The 12,473-nt window shown below is 54.1% G+C and overlaps 1 protein-coding gene across 3 annotated transcripts in view; it reads left to right on the top strand.

The window, feature by feature from the left end:
- The window catches only part of LOC141573291 (adhesion G protein-coupled receptor B1-like), a 41,047-nt gene that overhangs the window by 25,765 nt on the left and 2,809 nt on the right, over nucleotides 1-12,473 (top strand). The window lies entirely within an intron of this gene.

Genomic DNA, 12,473 nt, shown 5'->3' on the forward strand with positions numbered 1-12,473 from the left:
GGGGCCACTCCTCACATAAACAGGCTCAGAGGAATCAAGCGTTTCATGAAGTGGGGACCAGGGACAGGACCCCAGGTCTGCTTCCACCAGTGAGTTCAGAGATTGGGTCTGTGCTGTCTGGGCCTGTGTTTGGATGAGAAGGGTTCTCACGTGTGTCCAGAGTTTTGTGTGTGGGGGGGGCCACTGGGGGCTGAGTGCCATCAGTGATGTGACTGTCATCTGAGTAGTACTTGATGTTTTGATCCATGACCGTGATCCATGACTCTGTCCCTGGTCACTGATGTAGCCTAGATTCCAGACTCAGATTGAGCCCTGGTCCTGGTCACTGGTCACACTCTGCGTCTTGACCCTGGTCACACATTGAGCCATGATCCCATGTCTCATCTGGAGTCATTTGTGCGCGTTCATATGTAATTATGCACGTGTCATGTGCTTGGAAGGCAGCCCCCTGTTCCAGCCACGTGCAACTGTCAGCCATGTGACATGCTTGTCTTGGAAAGTCTGAGTCAGAGGTTTCCACCCACAGCACAAAAGTGTCTCACAAAAGTGAGACAGAACCTGTCACCCTAGTTGTACACACATTTGCACACACGTGCTCAATGAGTACACATGAGGTGACTTCTCCCAACAGGACTCACGGCCCCATCCCCACAACACTCCTACACCAGCCTGGCCGATGGCAGTGAGGGCCTTGGGAGCGGGGCCATTAGGGAGGGAAAGGGGATCTTTGCAGAATTCCCAGATGTTTGGGTGGGTGGGTGGAGGACAGGCCCAGGAGGATGGACTGGTGCCGGGGTTAAGGGGGGCCAGGAGCACATCCAGGGAGTTCAGTCCTGTGGTTCTGCTCGGACAGCTCGCTGGGTCTTTCACTCGTGGCGGCTGCATGGGTTTTGCAGTTCCTATTTTAAAAAAGAATACCCAGAGTTACATTGAGCACAAAAGTGAGAGCTGGCAAGATCCTTCGAAATCACCTGCTGTACCATCACTTGAAAACAGTGGAGGTGAGGCCCAGCATAGGGACGTCAGTACAGGCCAGGCCTGGGCCAGGCCTGGTGCCAGAGCACCTTCCACGGTGCTCATCCTGCTATGCCAGCGTTTCAGGAGGTGTTCTGCCTGACACTGATCCCACGTGGGCTCCAGGAAGGGCAGAGTTCCATACCCACTGTGTCATCTTCTCCTGGGTCCACGTGCCTGGCAACCATAAAGGCTCTCAGAAGTCCTGTAAGCGGCTCCTGTTCCGTTGGGTTGGGGTTTCCCTAATTAGTGGGCACTTGGCACCCTCACTGAGCTGGCAGAGCAGACACTAGGACTGGCTGGTGGAAGGTGTGACCTTCCCGCATGGTCTGGTGGGTCCTTTCTCAAAACCTGATCCCACTCCAGGCACCTTTAGAGCCGGCTGGCTGAGGAGACTGGGGCACGGAGTGCCATTGCCAGGCCCAGGGTGGCCCCATGGGTCATGCCAGTCTGTGCTCTCTCCCTGCCTGGGCAGACCCCAGCCCTGCTGGATGCAGCTGTCCTGGGGGACGCTCAGGACCCAGGCCCATCTCCCTCCCTGGGGGCCTCACCCAAGTGCATGTCCTGGGCCCTTTAACACCCTTGCCCCATCCCTGTCCCTGGTTTCCTTAGAGAGGGCAGTGAAGGGGCAGGCCAAGGGGGACAAGAGGAAGGGTGTCCAGCTCACTGTCAGAGTCAGCCAGTTTCCAGCCCGACTTCTCCCATGCTAGCTGAAGGGCATTGTTTGCTGCTGCTGGGCCAGTGGTGGCCCTGGTGTCTAGGGGAATGGGGCGGGGTCCTGTATGGTGGGACCATCACAGACATGTGCTTGAGGGTCGGGATACACTGGTGTGGCAGGGTCGGGGGCATCTGGGTGTGGGGAGCTTTCCTGGGTGGAGTTCAGGGCACAGGATTCTCCTGCGGGGCTGCGTCTGGCTGTGTCTGGTCCCTTTGTTTTCCGACCCCTGCAGGCCCAGTGTGTGTCGGTGGGGGCGTGCAGTCCTATGAGTGGGGTGTTCACAGTGGCGAGTGTCAGGGGTGAGGCCTGACAGGGTAAGCAGCGAGTGTGGACAGCTCTGAGTTCACGGGATCTGCTGGACAGGCTGGGGAATGGTGCAGGGCAGTTCTGGGAGGATGCCTGCCCTGGTGCAGGGTGCTCAGGGCAGCTGCAGGGCACTGGCAGTGGTAATGGTTGTGGTGGTGTTGATGGTGATGAGGTGGTAATGTTGGTGGTGGCAGTGGTAATGTTGGTGGTGATGGCACTGGTGGTGGTTTCAGTGGGAACCGTGAGGGTGGAGGCTGTTGTGACAGTTAAGATGGTGTAGGGGATGGTCTGAGCTGTTCGTGGGAAATTGTTACTGAGTCCAGACTCATTCTGCTTGCCTCATGACAGGCCAATAAATTGGGAGACGAGTTGTTGGGGTAAGGAATAGCGACTTTATTTGGAAATCCAGCAGACTGAGAGGACGGCAGATCAATTTCTTAAGAGACCCATCCTGCTCCAGTCAGAATACAGGCTCCTTCTATACAAAAAAAAAAAAAAAAAGAGAGAGTGGGTGGGGTTTGTTGTTGCAAACTTCTTGCTGTAGGAATGCTTTGTTCTTGCAGCCATCCATGTGGGTCAGGCCATGGTGTTCCTGCAAACCTCCAACAAAGCAAAGGTTATTCTCTGTTTTGCAACTTGCCATCTCTGCCTAAGTGCAGAAGTGCTGACATCCTTAAAGGTCAGAGCCCCAGAGTAGGCTCTCCTCTCTATTTCAGGCTAAAGGCAATATTGTTTCCCAAAAGGTGCAGAGCTGGCAAGGCTGAGACTGGAAAACAGGGCACAGTGGTCAAAACTAAAGGAGCAGATCCAATGTGGAGGCAGATTTGTTCTCGTCTGTTACAATTTGAAGCCCCCGTCCTCATGGGAACCAGGACACACCCTGGGCAGTTAATGAGGCTGAGTAGGTGAGGGGGCTGGGTGGGAGGGCAGAGGTGAGAGCTCATGGGGCCACACAGTCTGGAAAGGTGTCTTGGAGGGGACAGAGATGAACTGGCAGGGGTAGGGAGGTTTGGGATCTACTGGCGCCCGTGCAGGTGCCCAGAACCCAGCACGCAGCCTGACCAGGTCGGCCAGGGATGCACTTGCTGAGTGAGTGACCTATCGGCTTGTGGTTGAGCTGCGCCAGTGGTTGGAGCGTGATGGGGTGTGGGTGTTGAAGCCCCACGGCTGGCATGAGTAGGTGGCAGGCCTGACAGAGGTGGGCCAGACATGCACCAGGTGAAGGTCTGAGTGAGGGGAAAGGGCTCAGGCAGGGGTGCAGACCTCTGAGCTGGGCGGAGTCAGCAGATGCCCTGGGGTTGTCGAGACCCTGGCTCCCCCAGTGCGGGACACTTCCTTGCAGGGCTGGGGAGCTGAGGGGCCCCCCTTCTGCAGGGCCTCTGTGACCCTGTCCAAGTGGGTGGGGTGGGTCAGGTGAAGAGCCACCAGACCCCGAGGATGGCCAGGTTTCCAGCCTTGGGGCAGGCCTGCGGCTGGAAGCTCTGACTCAGCATGGCCGGCACCAGGTAGGAGCCAGGAGTTTGGCATCCTGGGCTATGTGAGAAGCCTTTGAGGCCCTGATTCACAGACCCATGGGTGCTAAGTGAGCCTTAGACATCGTCAGTGCCTGGAGAGCCCGCCCCCCATGGGTAGGGACAAAGGCCTGAGGGTGCATGGTTCTCACTCAGCAGCTCACTCAGCAAGATCTAAGTCAGGCCGATCTCTGTCCCCCAGGGTCCCCTCAGGTCACAAGCATTGCCCCTACCCCTCAACAGAGAGGACATGGCACTGATCTGGGGAAGCAGGCGTGGGCCTGTCTGGGGAGGGGGGTTCTCACGGGCTAGTGGTCAGAGGGGAGCTGGGCACAGAGTGGGAGGTTGAGGAGGCTTCCAGGAGATGGCAGTGCCTCAGGAGAGCCCTGAAGGAAGAAGCTGAGTCAGCCAGGGGACAGGAGGGGATGTGGTCAGAGGGAACGGCGGCCAAGGTGAAGGCCTGGAGGCAGGAGAGGGCGCTGTGTTGTGAGTCCCCAGCGGCTCCATCCCAGCTGGTGTGTGTGGGCGGGGCTGCCCGCCGGGGCTGCTGGGGGACCTGTGAGCTCTGATGAGCTCCAGCTGCTGGGGGAGATGGGACCCGGGCAGGGAGCTCCAGCCCAGCAGCCGGGAAGGACCTGTAGGAAGAGCCAGGTGCAGTGCTCAGGAGCTTCCAGTTTATCCAGGTGGGTTCCCTGGAGGAGGCAACCCAGCACAAGCCTTGGTCTGTGGGTCAGAAGGCAATAGAGGTGGGAGGCTGGCACTCTGGACGTGTGAAACATGATTTAGCAGCACTTGTACCTGGCATTGGTGCTTTCGGGAGCCCAAAGGCCCAGCTGAGGAGTTTTGAGGGGCTTCTAGAAGCCTTTGCCTACAGAGACACCTTGCCCACTCCCTGTTCCTTCACTGGGGCTAGGTGCACTGACCCTGGCTTCTTTGTGCTGTGTGGGAGGACAGATATGAGGCCTTCTCACTGCTGTGTGAATTAGCCCATGAAACCCCAGGGGACCCTGATGCCCACAGTCCTATAATAACACCTGCTCTGCAGGCCTGCGTGAGGCATCCAGAATGCCCAGAAGGCCCAGGCTCAGTGGGAGGACACGTAGGCTGTGCTCTTCATGCACAGTCTTTGTTACCGTCCCTTGATCTCCCATGAGGCCTGTATCCCTGTTGTCTCTCTGAACAGCATGTGGGGTGAAGGTGTGTGCCTACTTCACAGGGGAGGCACTTCGGCCCTAAGTGGCCAGCAGTGGCCTCGGCTGTCCAGTTCGCCCTCATGGGGCTGGGCTGGACCAGCAGGGAGCTCTGCAGGGAGCAGGACAGCAGGGGAGCCGCAGGCTAAGCCTCCTCCCAGGCTCTGACACACTGGGGCCCCGTTGTGGGTTGGGTGGGGGCCAGGCTACTCCCCTTTGACAGCTGGTGACAGGAACCAGGCTGCCTTCTCTTAGTGACCACCTGGGACACAGGATAAGGCTGTGGCCCCACACAGGGTCTGAAGTCGGAATGAGGCAGCTCTCAGAGGGCGGGGTCGCAGGGAGCTGGGGTTCCCTGTCTGAGTGTGGCTGGATGGGGGAACTCAAGGGGGGAAGTGGGGAGGGTCAGAGAAGGTGGGCCAGTCCCTGGGGCCTGTGGGGTCCCTGAGGGCAGCATGGCCTTTTCTCTGAGTGAGGAGGGAGCAGCAGGAAAGTTTTGAGCAGAGCATGTGTCCTGGCATATTCCCAATGATGCCACTGTGTTGGGGACAGGCAGAGGCAGGCAGGGTGGAGGCCGGCAGTGGGTCCCACCAGGGTGGTGGCCATGGAATGGAAAACAGCAGTGAGAGTCTCAGTGCATTTTGACATGAAGGCTGGTTGCTGATGGGTGTGTGGGCATGAGAGGGAGGGAGGCAGGAGGGTTCCTGGAGGTTGCTGCCAGCTTGGAGGGGCACAGAGGGGCCATGCTGCCCAGCCACAGGGCTTCACTTGTCCCCACATAGCAAGTGTTGGCTGGGCAGTCTGCCCCTACTGAGGTGCAGGCAGCGGGGTGAGCAAGCCAGATCCTGGTCCCGCCCTCCCAGAGGAGGATGCCAGCAGGAACATAAGGCCATCATGTGGTGGGAGAACTGGGCAGAGGGGGGAGGACCCACGGGTGGTATGCAGCTGGTGGGTGTGCAGGCCTCGAACAGCCACCGGAGGGGCAGCTTACCATGGCAGTAACTGGCCTAACACACTGTGAAGGACAACTTGGCATTGGGGGGATGTGGGATCGGGAGGCCAGCTGTCCAGGGAGCAAGGTGGGTGGATGGGGGTGTCATGGGGGTGGAAGGAGGTTGCTGGCTGTATTCTTGATTGACCAAGGGATCCAAGGGCTGGGGAGCGGCAGAGGAAACTCAGGTCCCAGCTCAGGGTCAGGCCCTGGGGTGCTGACTGAGGGCAGAAGAGGAGCTCAGAAGTGGAGCGAAAGGGACAGGTGGTTGTCCCTGTGGTTTGGTGACATGGGGGCTTTGGCCAGAGTGGGGTGGGAGGAGCCTGTGGTGAGGAACTGGTGGCCTGCAGAGGAGTGGGCAGTGGCTGGGCCTCCTTGGAAACCCTGGTCTGATGGGGGAGGCACAGCCTCTTCTCTGGGAGCTCTGATTTGAGGGGTCCGGGCCCCCCTACAACCTCCCCTCAACTCAGGCAGGGAGGAGCTCCCCGCTCCTGGTGCTGTGAGAGGCCCCTGCCCTAGCTCTTTCTGTCACCCTGGACCTGGGGATTGGGGAGGAGCAGATGTCACTGACCTAGATTCCTCAGGTTTGAGCCCAAGAGTGGGGGCCTGGATCTGTGACCCAGGTATTCCAAGATTCTGAAGTTCAGACAAGAGGCAGCAAGTGGTCTCCCACATGTGGGAGTGGTCACTGTGTTCAAGGAAGGGGGACTTGCTTGTGTTGCAGAGATGGTAACAGGTGTCCCCTGCAGCAGGAAGGATTTCAGTCAGACATGGGGAAGAACTTCCAGATGTGGGTGTATGAGGATGTATCCTAGAGGTGTAACTGAAAGAAGGAGGGCTAAGGATCCCCTGACGTTTGCCAGGTCAGGGTGTGCCTAAGATGCAAGAGAGGGTCCTTCGGTCAGAGACCACAACCCACATGTCCTGCTTGGGGCCAGTCCTTGGCTGATGTGCAGGGCAGCCTGGAAAGCTCTGCAAATGGCCTGGGAAACCTCTGTTGATGGGGCTCTGCCCTGGTGTTGAATGGGCCTTAGGGAGGCCCCCCTCCACCTGGTCTGGGTGTTAGACCATCCTTGAGGGTCCCTTTCAGGTCTGTGATTCCCAGTCCTGATTGCACAGCTCAGGTGTTGTAGGCTTTTGCGAGGTGGAGGGGATGTGAGGTGGTGAGACAAACAGAAACTGGAATCCTGGCCCTCCTGTGTTTTGCTGTGTGGCGTCCGGCAATCCTCCCACCTCTTTGAGCCTCAGTTTCTTCACAGAGCTGAGCTGTGAATTATTTCCAAGATTAAATGAGAAAATGGACAGGAAGCTGCTAATATTGAGATGGGGGAGGGGGCAAGGAGAAGCTTCCTGTCCCTGTGCTGGAGGTCAGGAGCCCGTGCATGCTTCCCTGATCGTCTCCACCAGGGACTGCAGAGCCAGGGGACACTTGATGGGGGAGAGGCCGAGGCCAAAGAGCCCGCGTTGCAATCCTCCAAGTTTTGAGTGAGCCCAGCAGGTGCCCACCTCCTGGGCTGCCAGCCTGAGTAGCTGGTTCTCTGGAGGGGCCAGGGTTGCAGGCTGCGGGACCACGGGAGACAGCGGTGCAGACCTAGCCCCTCGGAAGGCAAGGAGGCCACAAACCCTAGGGGGCCAGAGCCCCTGGGGATCCCCATTTGTGGGAGCCACAGCCCATAGGGGGAATGGTGGTGTCCTGCAGTTAGGTGCAGGCAGGATGTGTACCCAGGGCATCCACCCTGAGCCTGGGAAGTGGTCAGCAGGTGCAAGTGCAAAGTCACTTCTGTGCTGCCGTGGGCCTGTGCTAGGAGCGGTCCTTGCTGGGGTCGGCCATTCAAACATCTAAGCGAGTGAGAGAGGTTGGGGTAGGACGGCGCCTTCTCCATTGCTGGGCGGGGACCAGTGTTCATGTCTGGGACGTGCCTTAGTGTGAGTGGGGAAGGGGCACCTGTGAGAAGGCATCACTGCTGCCCACACCTGCACCCTTCACAGCTGCTAATGCCTGGGATGATGTCAGCCACGTGCACGCACTTGGCTCCCTAAGGACTTGGAGCTGAATGTCCCCTAAGCATAGGGTGGACTGTAGCCTGATAGCAGGGCACTAGGTCAAATGTGACAGCAGTGTGGCCAGGAGGTGTGTTCCCAGGAGAGGAGGTGCCGGCTCTGTGCGTCCTGCAGCTCAGCCTCTCCTGACACATAACCTTTGCCATCGCACTCTCGGGGCCTGTCCTACCACCTGCAGGTCACCCCTCTGCAAGGACCTGCTCTCCAGCCCTCTGCCCAGCGTCCATCAGCCCCAGCTCTTACATGGTTTGGAAATGTGTGTTACTCAGTTATCCTTGTCCCAGTGGCCTCCGTGAAGGATCCCAGGCACCATTTGTTGGGTGGGTGGGCTAGCGGCAGGTGGAGGGGCAGACAGGGGGGTCAGGGTGCTGTGCTTGTGTGAGAGGTAACCAGGCTGGGAGTCGGGACTGTGGTATCAAGTGGGTAGGGCAGGGGTTCGGTGGGGAGCGAGGGGCCTCAGAGAGCGAGGGCAGCAGACCTCGAAGGAGTCTGCACATCCTCTGCTCCCATTTCCACTGAACTCGCCCCCTGTCCACATTGCTGACCCTTCACCTCTACAGGGTCCAGTCCTACTTGATGAGGGGGCACCTTCCCGGGGGCACACAGTCCTTTGCCTCACCTTCCCCTGGGCTGGGCGCCATAAGCCTGTGGAGCCCCAGGGCGCCACTGCTGAGTCTGTTTAGGGACTGTCGACTAAAATAAAACCACACAATGTGAGAGTTGTGGGCTAAGTCTTATTGGGGGCAAAATGAGGATTATAGCCTAGGAGACAGCGTCCCAGAGAGCTATGAGAAGCTGTTCTGAGGAGGCAGGGGAGAGCTCAGTGTTACATGTGGTTTCAATGAAGAGGGGGTTGTGTGCGCAGTCAAGCACACACTTAGGCAGAGGCTAGCTGCTCGTCAGGGGGAGCGGTTGTCACCGTTGACAAATTTAGTGTTTTTCCAGTTTGGAGGAGACACAAGATTTTATAATCTCCTTAAAATACCTATCTGAAGGCCTGCTCTACCAGTTTTCCCAGAGCAGAGAGCGCCTCATTCCTGATCTCCATCCTGAACGCCTTCCAGGTGTGTTGGAGGTCAGAGGCTGCAGTGGCTCACAGTTGAATCCAAGCCGAGTTAGATGGTAGGTGGCAACGTTATCCAGTCCTTGTAGAGGGAGATGGCGAGTGCCAGTGTTTAGTTAGCAGGACTGTCTGTCCATCAGCAAGCCTGGGGCTGCCCCTCCCAAATCTCCCCAGAACCTGGCCCCTTTGCCTTTCTCCACTCTACCCAAGGTGTGCAGGCAGGTGAGGCCTCAGCTCCTATGAAGCCCTCGCAGGTGCCCTTCCAGCAGAGGAAACCTCGAAGCCCTCAGCGTCTGCTGCCAGTGTCTGTGCCTTCAACACAGCCAGCGTTGAGGGGACCTGGCCTTGAGATCCGTGCCTTCCCTGTCCCCATTGCAGTGTTAAGCCTTGTCCTGATGGCTTCAAGGATGGTGTGTCACTCCTCAAATGTCTGTCTGTTCCTAAGTCCCTGGGCTCTGCCCTCTCACTGAACCCTGAGTTAGACTCCTTTGTTCTGCAGACTGACCCCAGCCACCCCCCACCTCCCCACAGGCCCTCCCCCTGCCCAGGGGCAGGTCCACCTGCAGTCAACGCTGCCCCCCCCCCGCTGAGCTCAGTGGCTTTGATTGAAGGAATGAGCAGGCTACGGAACAGCAGGTGTGGAGGGGGCTGCGCCGGGGTGGGTGGTGAGGACCCTGGTTGCTGATCCCCCCCCGGGGGCTGACCTCGTGGCCGGGCCAGATTGGGCTGGTGCTGATGCCTCCCACCACCCCCCCCCCCCCGAACTAGTCTTATTCCTTTACGTTTTGGAAAAGCTCCCATTCTCACAAAGTAGTTTCTTTTTCCATTTTAGGGAATTATATCTCTCTTTTGATAATTTTGTTTACTAGTGTTTCTTTCACGTGACAAAGGAATGGTCTTGTTCTTTGGAAAGGCTAAGCCAACCGAATGAATACTGACATTTAGGTCTAGGGCCGAAGAGAAATCAGTTTCTTCCTACCACCAATTATGCTGCGGGCATGAAAAGCGTAAAAGTGAAAAATAGAGTCACCATTCATTACAGATCTTTAGATTCCGTAGTGGCTCATTTGGCCAGAATAGGAGTTACAGACAAATAGGAAAGAAATCGCCTAATGTTTTCTGGAAAAAGACGGCTTTTTGTACAACTACATACTCTATCCCCCAAAATCTTACATGTTGCTTTTATGGAATAAAAAGTAGAGTGTGTAAACATATATAAATTTATGTATAATATATATTTTATAACATATAAATATATTCAATGGAATATATATATACATATTTATATATGCCGTTCAGCATATCACAGTAATTAATGACCGAGAAAATCAGTTTTATCAAATAAAAATAGCCTATCAATAGCTTTCTTTCTGGAATACAATTTTGAAAATGTTTAATCTTAACTACACCACTAAGTACAGGTTGACGGATGATTACACAGATCTTAAAAGCAGTGATAAAGACCAATATCAGAAAACCTAATTGCCTTATCTTCATTCTAGATTAGACAGTTTGGTCGTTTTACAGTTTGTCAGTTTGTAGCATCTTTCATAAAGTTAGTAAATTGACTTTTTCAAGGATATATTGTGCTTGAGTATCCTGAAGGTGAAACAAAGATTTATTAACTATTTTCCCATGGCAAGAATATCCTGTAGGAGTTGCATTGGACAAATTAGTTGAATTTCAGCTTTTCTTTACCTACTGTGATTTCTGTCTCCTTTTCATATTTGAGGGACTTTTGCATATCTTTCTTGGCTCGACAAGTGTATTGTCCAGCCATGTTTTTTTGTCCCTTTAATTATGGAATTATTGCTATTTAAAAGGAATTTCACAGACGCATGCAATTCTTCCCAAATACATTGCACCAATACCACAGTTTTTACATGATGAATAGACATAGTACGTCCTAGGACTTGTGAACAGTGAACACTGTGATGTGCTCTCTAACAAACTTAGTCCAACTGATGTCTTACTGCCACCCACTGAAGTCCCATGTGTGCTGTGTTCTGCATCTTTAGTTTTAAAATTTGCAGTCATTCCCAATGTATGTAAAATTTCTACTCCCAGAAAAGTGCACATGTTCATTCAGTTTTAGGGGTAGGCATTTAGCCAACCACTGAAAGTAATATAAAACTAATGCAAAATACAATCATTTACCACAGGAGTTTGGATTTGTTGAATGATGTGTAAACATACTGGCATCATTGCTGCCGGGGCAAAGCACCACAGAAGCCGACTTGTAACAGGGTGACATGCTCGTGCGTTATCAAAGAACAGCTAGTTTGAGCTGGAATGGTCAGGGTCAGCTCTGTGACATTTCTGGGAGAGTAGAACCCAAATAGCCACCTAGTTTGTGGGCATGTAGAGACCACGGGGAGTTGAGAATTATACTTAGCAATACGAATGTATCTTGTTCAGGAGAGTGAAGAGTGTGACGTAGCTGAAGGAAAGGAGCTACACAGGGAAACAGTGACAACTGATGACTAGGGCAGGTTGCATTGCAGAGGCTCTTAAAAAAGAAATGTTTCTGAAAACCAAATCTAAAGATCCATTGAAACTCAGTGAAGGTTTTTTGAGTAGGTGAGTGAAAGAGTAAAATTATGACTTAAGATAAATTGAGAGCAATGCTTACTAATATGTCTTCCCAGGATCGTTGATGAACAGTTTCTCCAAAAGACTCTCCCAGGTCAAATCAATGGGGAAATACCGGGTGTCTTTACTCTGGGTTTTCTCTAAGACATTAACATGTTAATGGGCACTTTGATGTCCTAAAGGAAAAGACAGCATTTCCCAAACACATTTGACCACGGAACACTGTCTAGGAAAACAATGTGGGGACCACGTATCCCATATACTACTGCCAGTGTGTCTACAAACTGATTTATGTAAGATGGGGACTGATGTATAATTTTAAATCACTCACTTGATTTACAGCTTAATTCTTTGTTCCCAAATTGGTAACAATGCAAGACCTCTCCATTTTCTCCACAAGTGTATGTGTGTTTTGGAGTCTTCTACTGCCAAGAAGTTAGGAGGTGGTGGGATGTGGAATGATGCTTCCCTGGCCCTCTGTGTTGTCTGAGTACCCTGGGTGCCTGCTGAGCTGTCCTAGTTGCTGCCTGGTCCTGGGGAGCTGGCCTGCACAAGTGTTGCTGAGAGCTGTCTCATCACATCCAGTGACGTTACTCCTTCCCTTCCATTGTGAGACTGATGGGAACGGTTTTCCCTGATCTGTTCCGTGTTGAGGTGCAGGAAGTTCTGTGTGGCTCTACCAGGCTCTGTCTTAGAGATGCGAGTTCGCTGTTCTGTGAGGGCTTCCTGATTCCTCTTGTTTTCTATGCAGGAAGTGGTGCCCATGTCCTGTACACCTCATTGCTCTGGGCTTTCCCCATGAGATTCCCACCTAAATCTTCATGCATGAATTGTTTTTGTTTCTTACGAAACTGAATGTTAAAACTCATAGGCAACGAACGGCTCTGTTATTCCTCATATTCTTGTGTAACTTCTGTTCTCTGAGGAATGGTCTGTCTCTTAAGACAGGTTAAGATGGAGTAAGATAGAGGCAAGAAATATGTGGGGAGAAAAATCAATGATTATTTTACAAATACTCCCTACCAGA

The sequence above is a fragment of the Camelus bactrianus genome, chromosome 15, assembly GCF_048773025.1.
Source record: "Camelus bactrianus isolate YW-2024 breed Bactrian camel chromosome 15, ASM4877302v1, whole genome shotgun sequence".
NCBI classification, from domain to species: Eukaryota; Metazoa; Chordata; class Mammalia; order Artiodactyla; family Camelidae; genus Camelus; species Camelus bactrianus.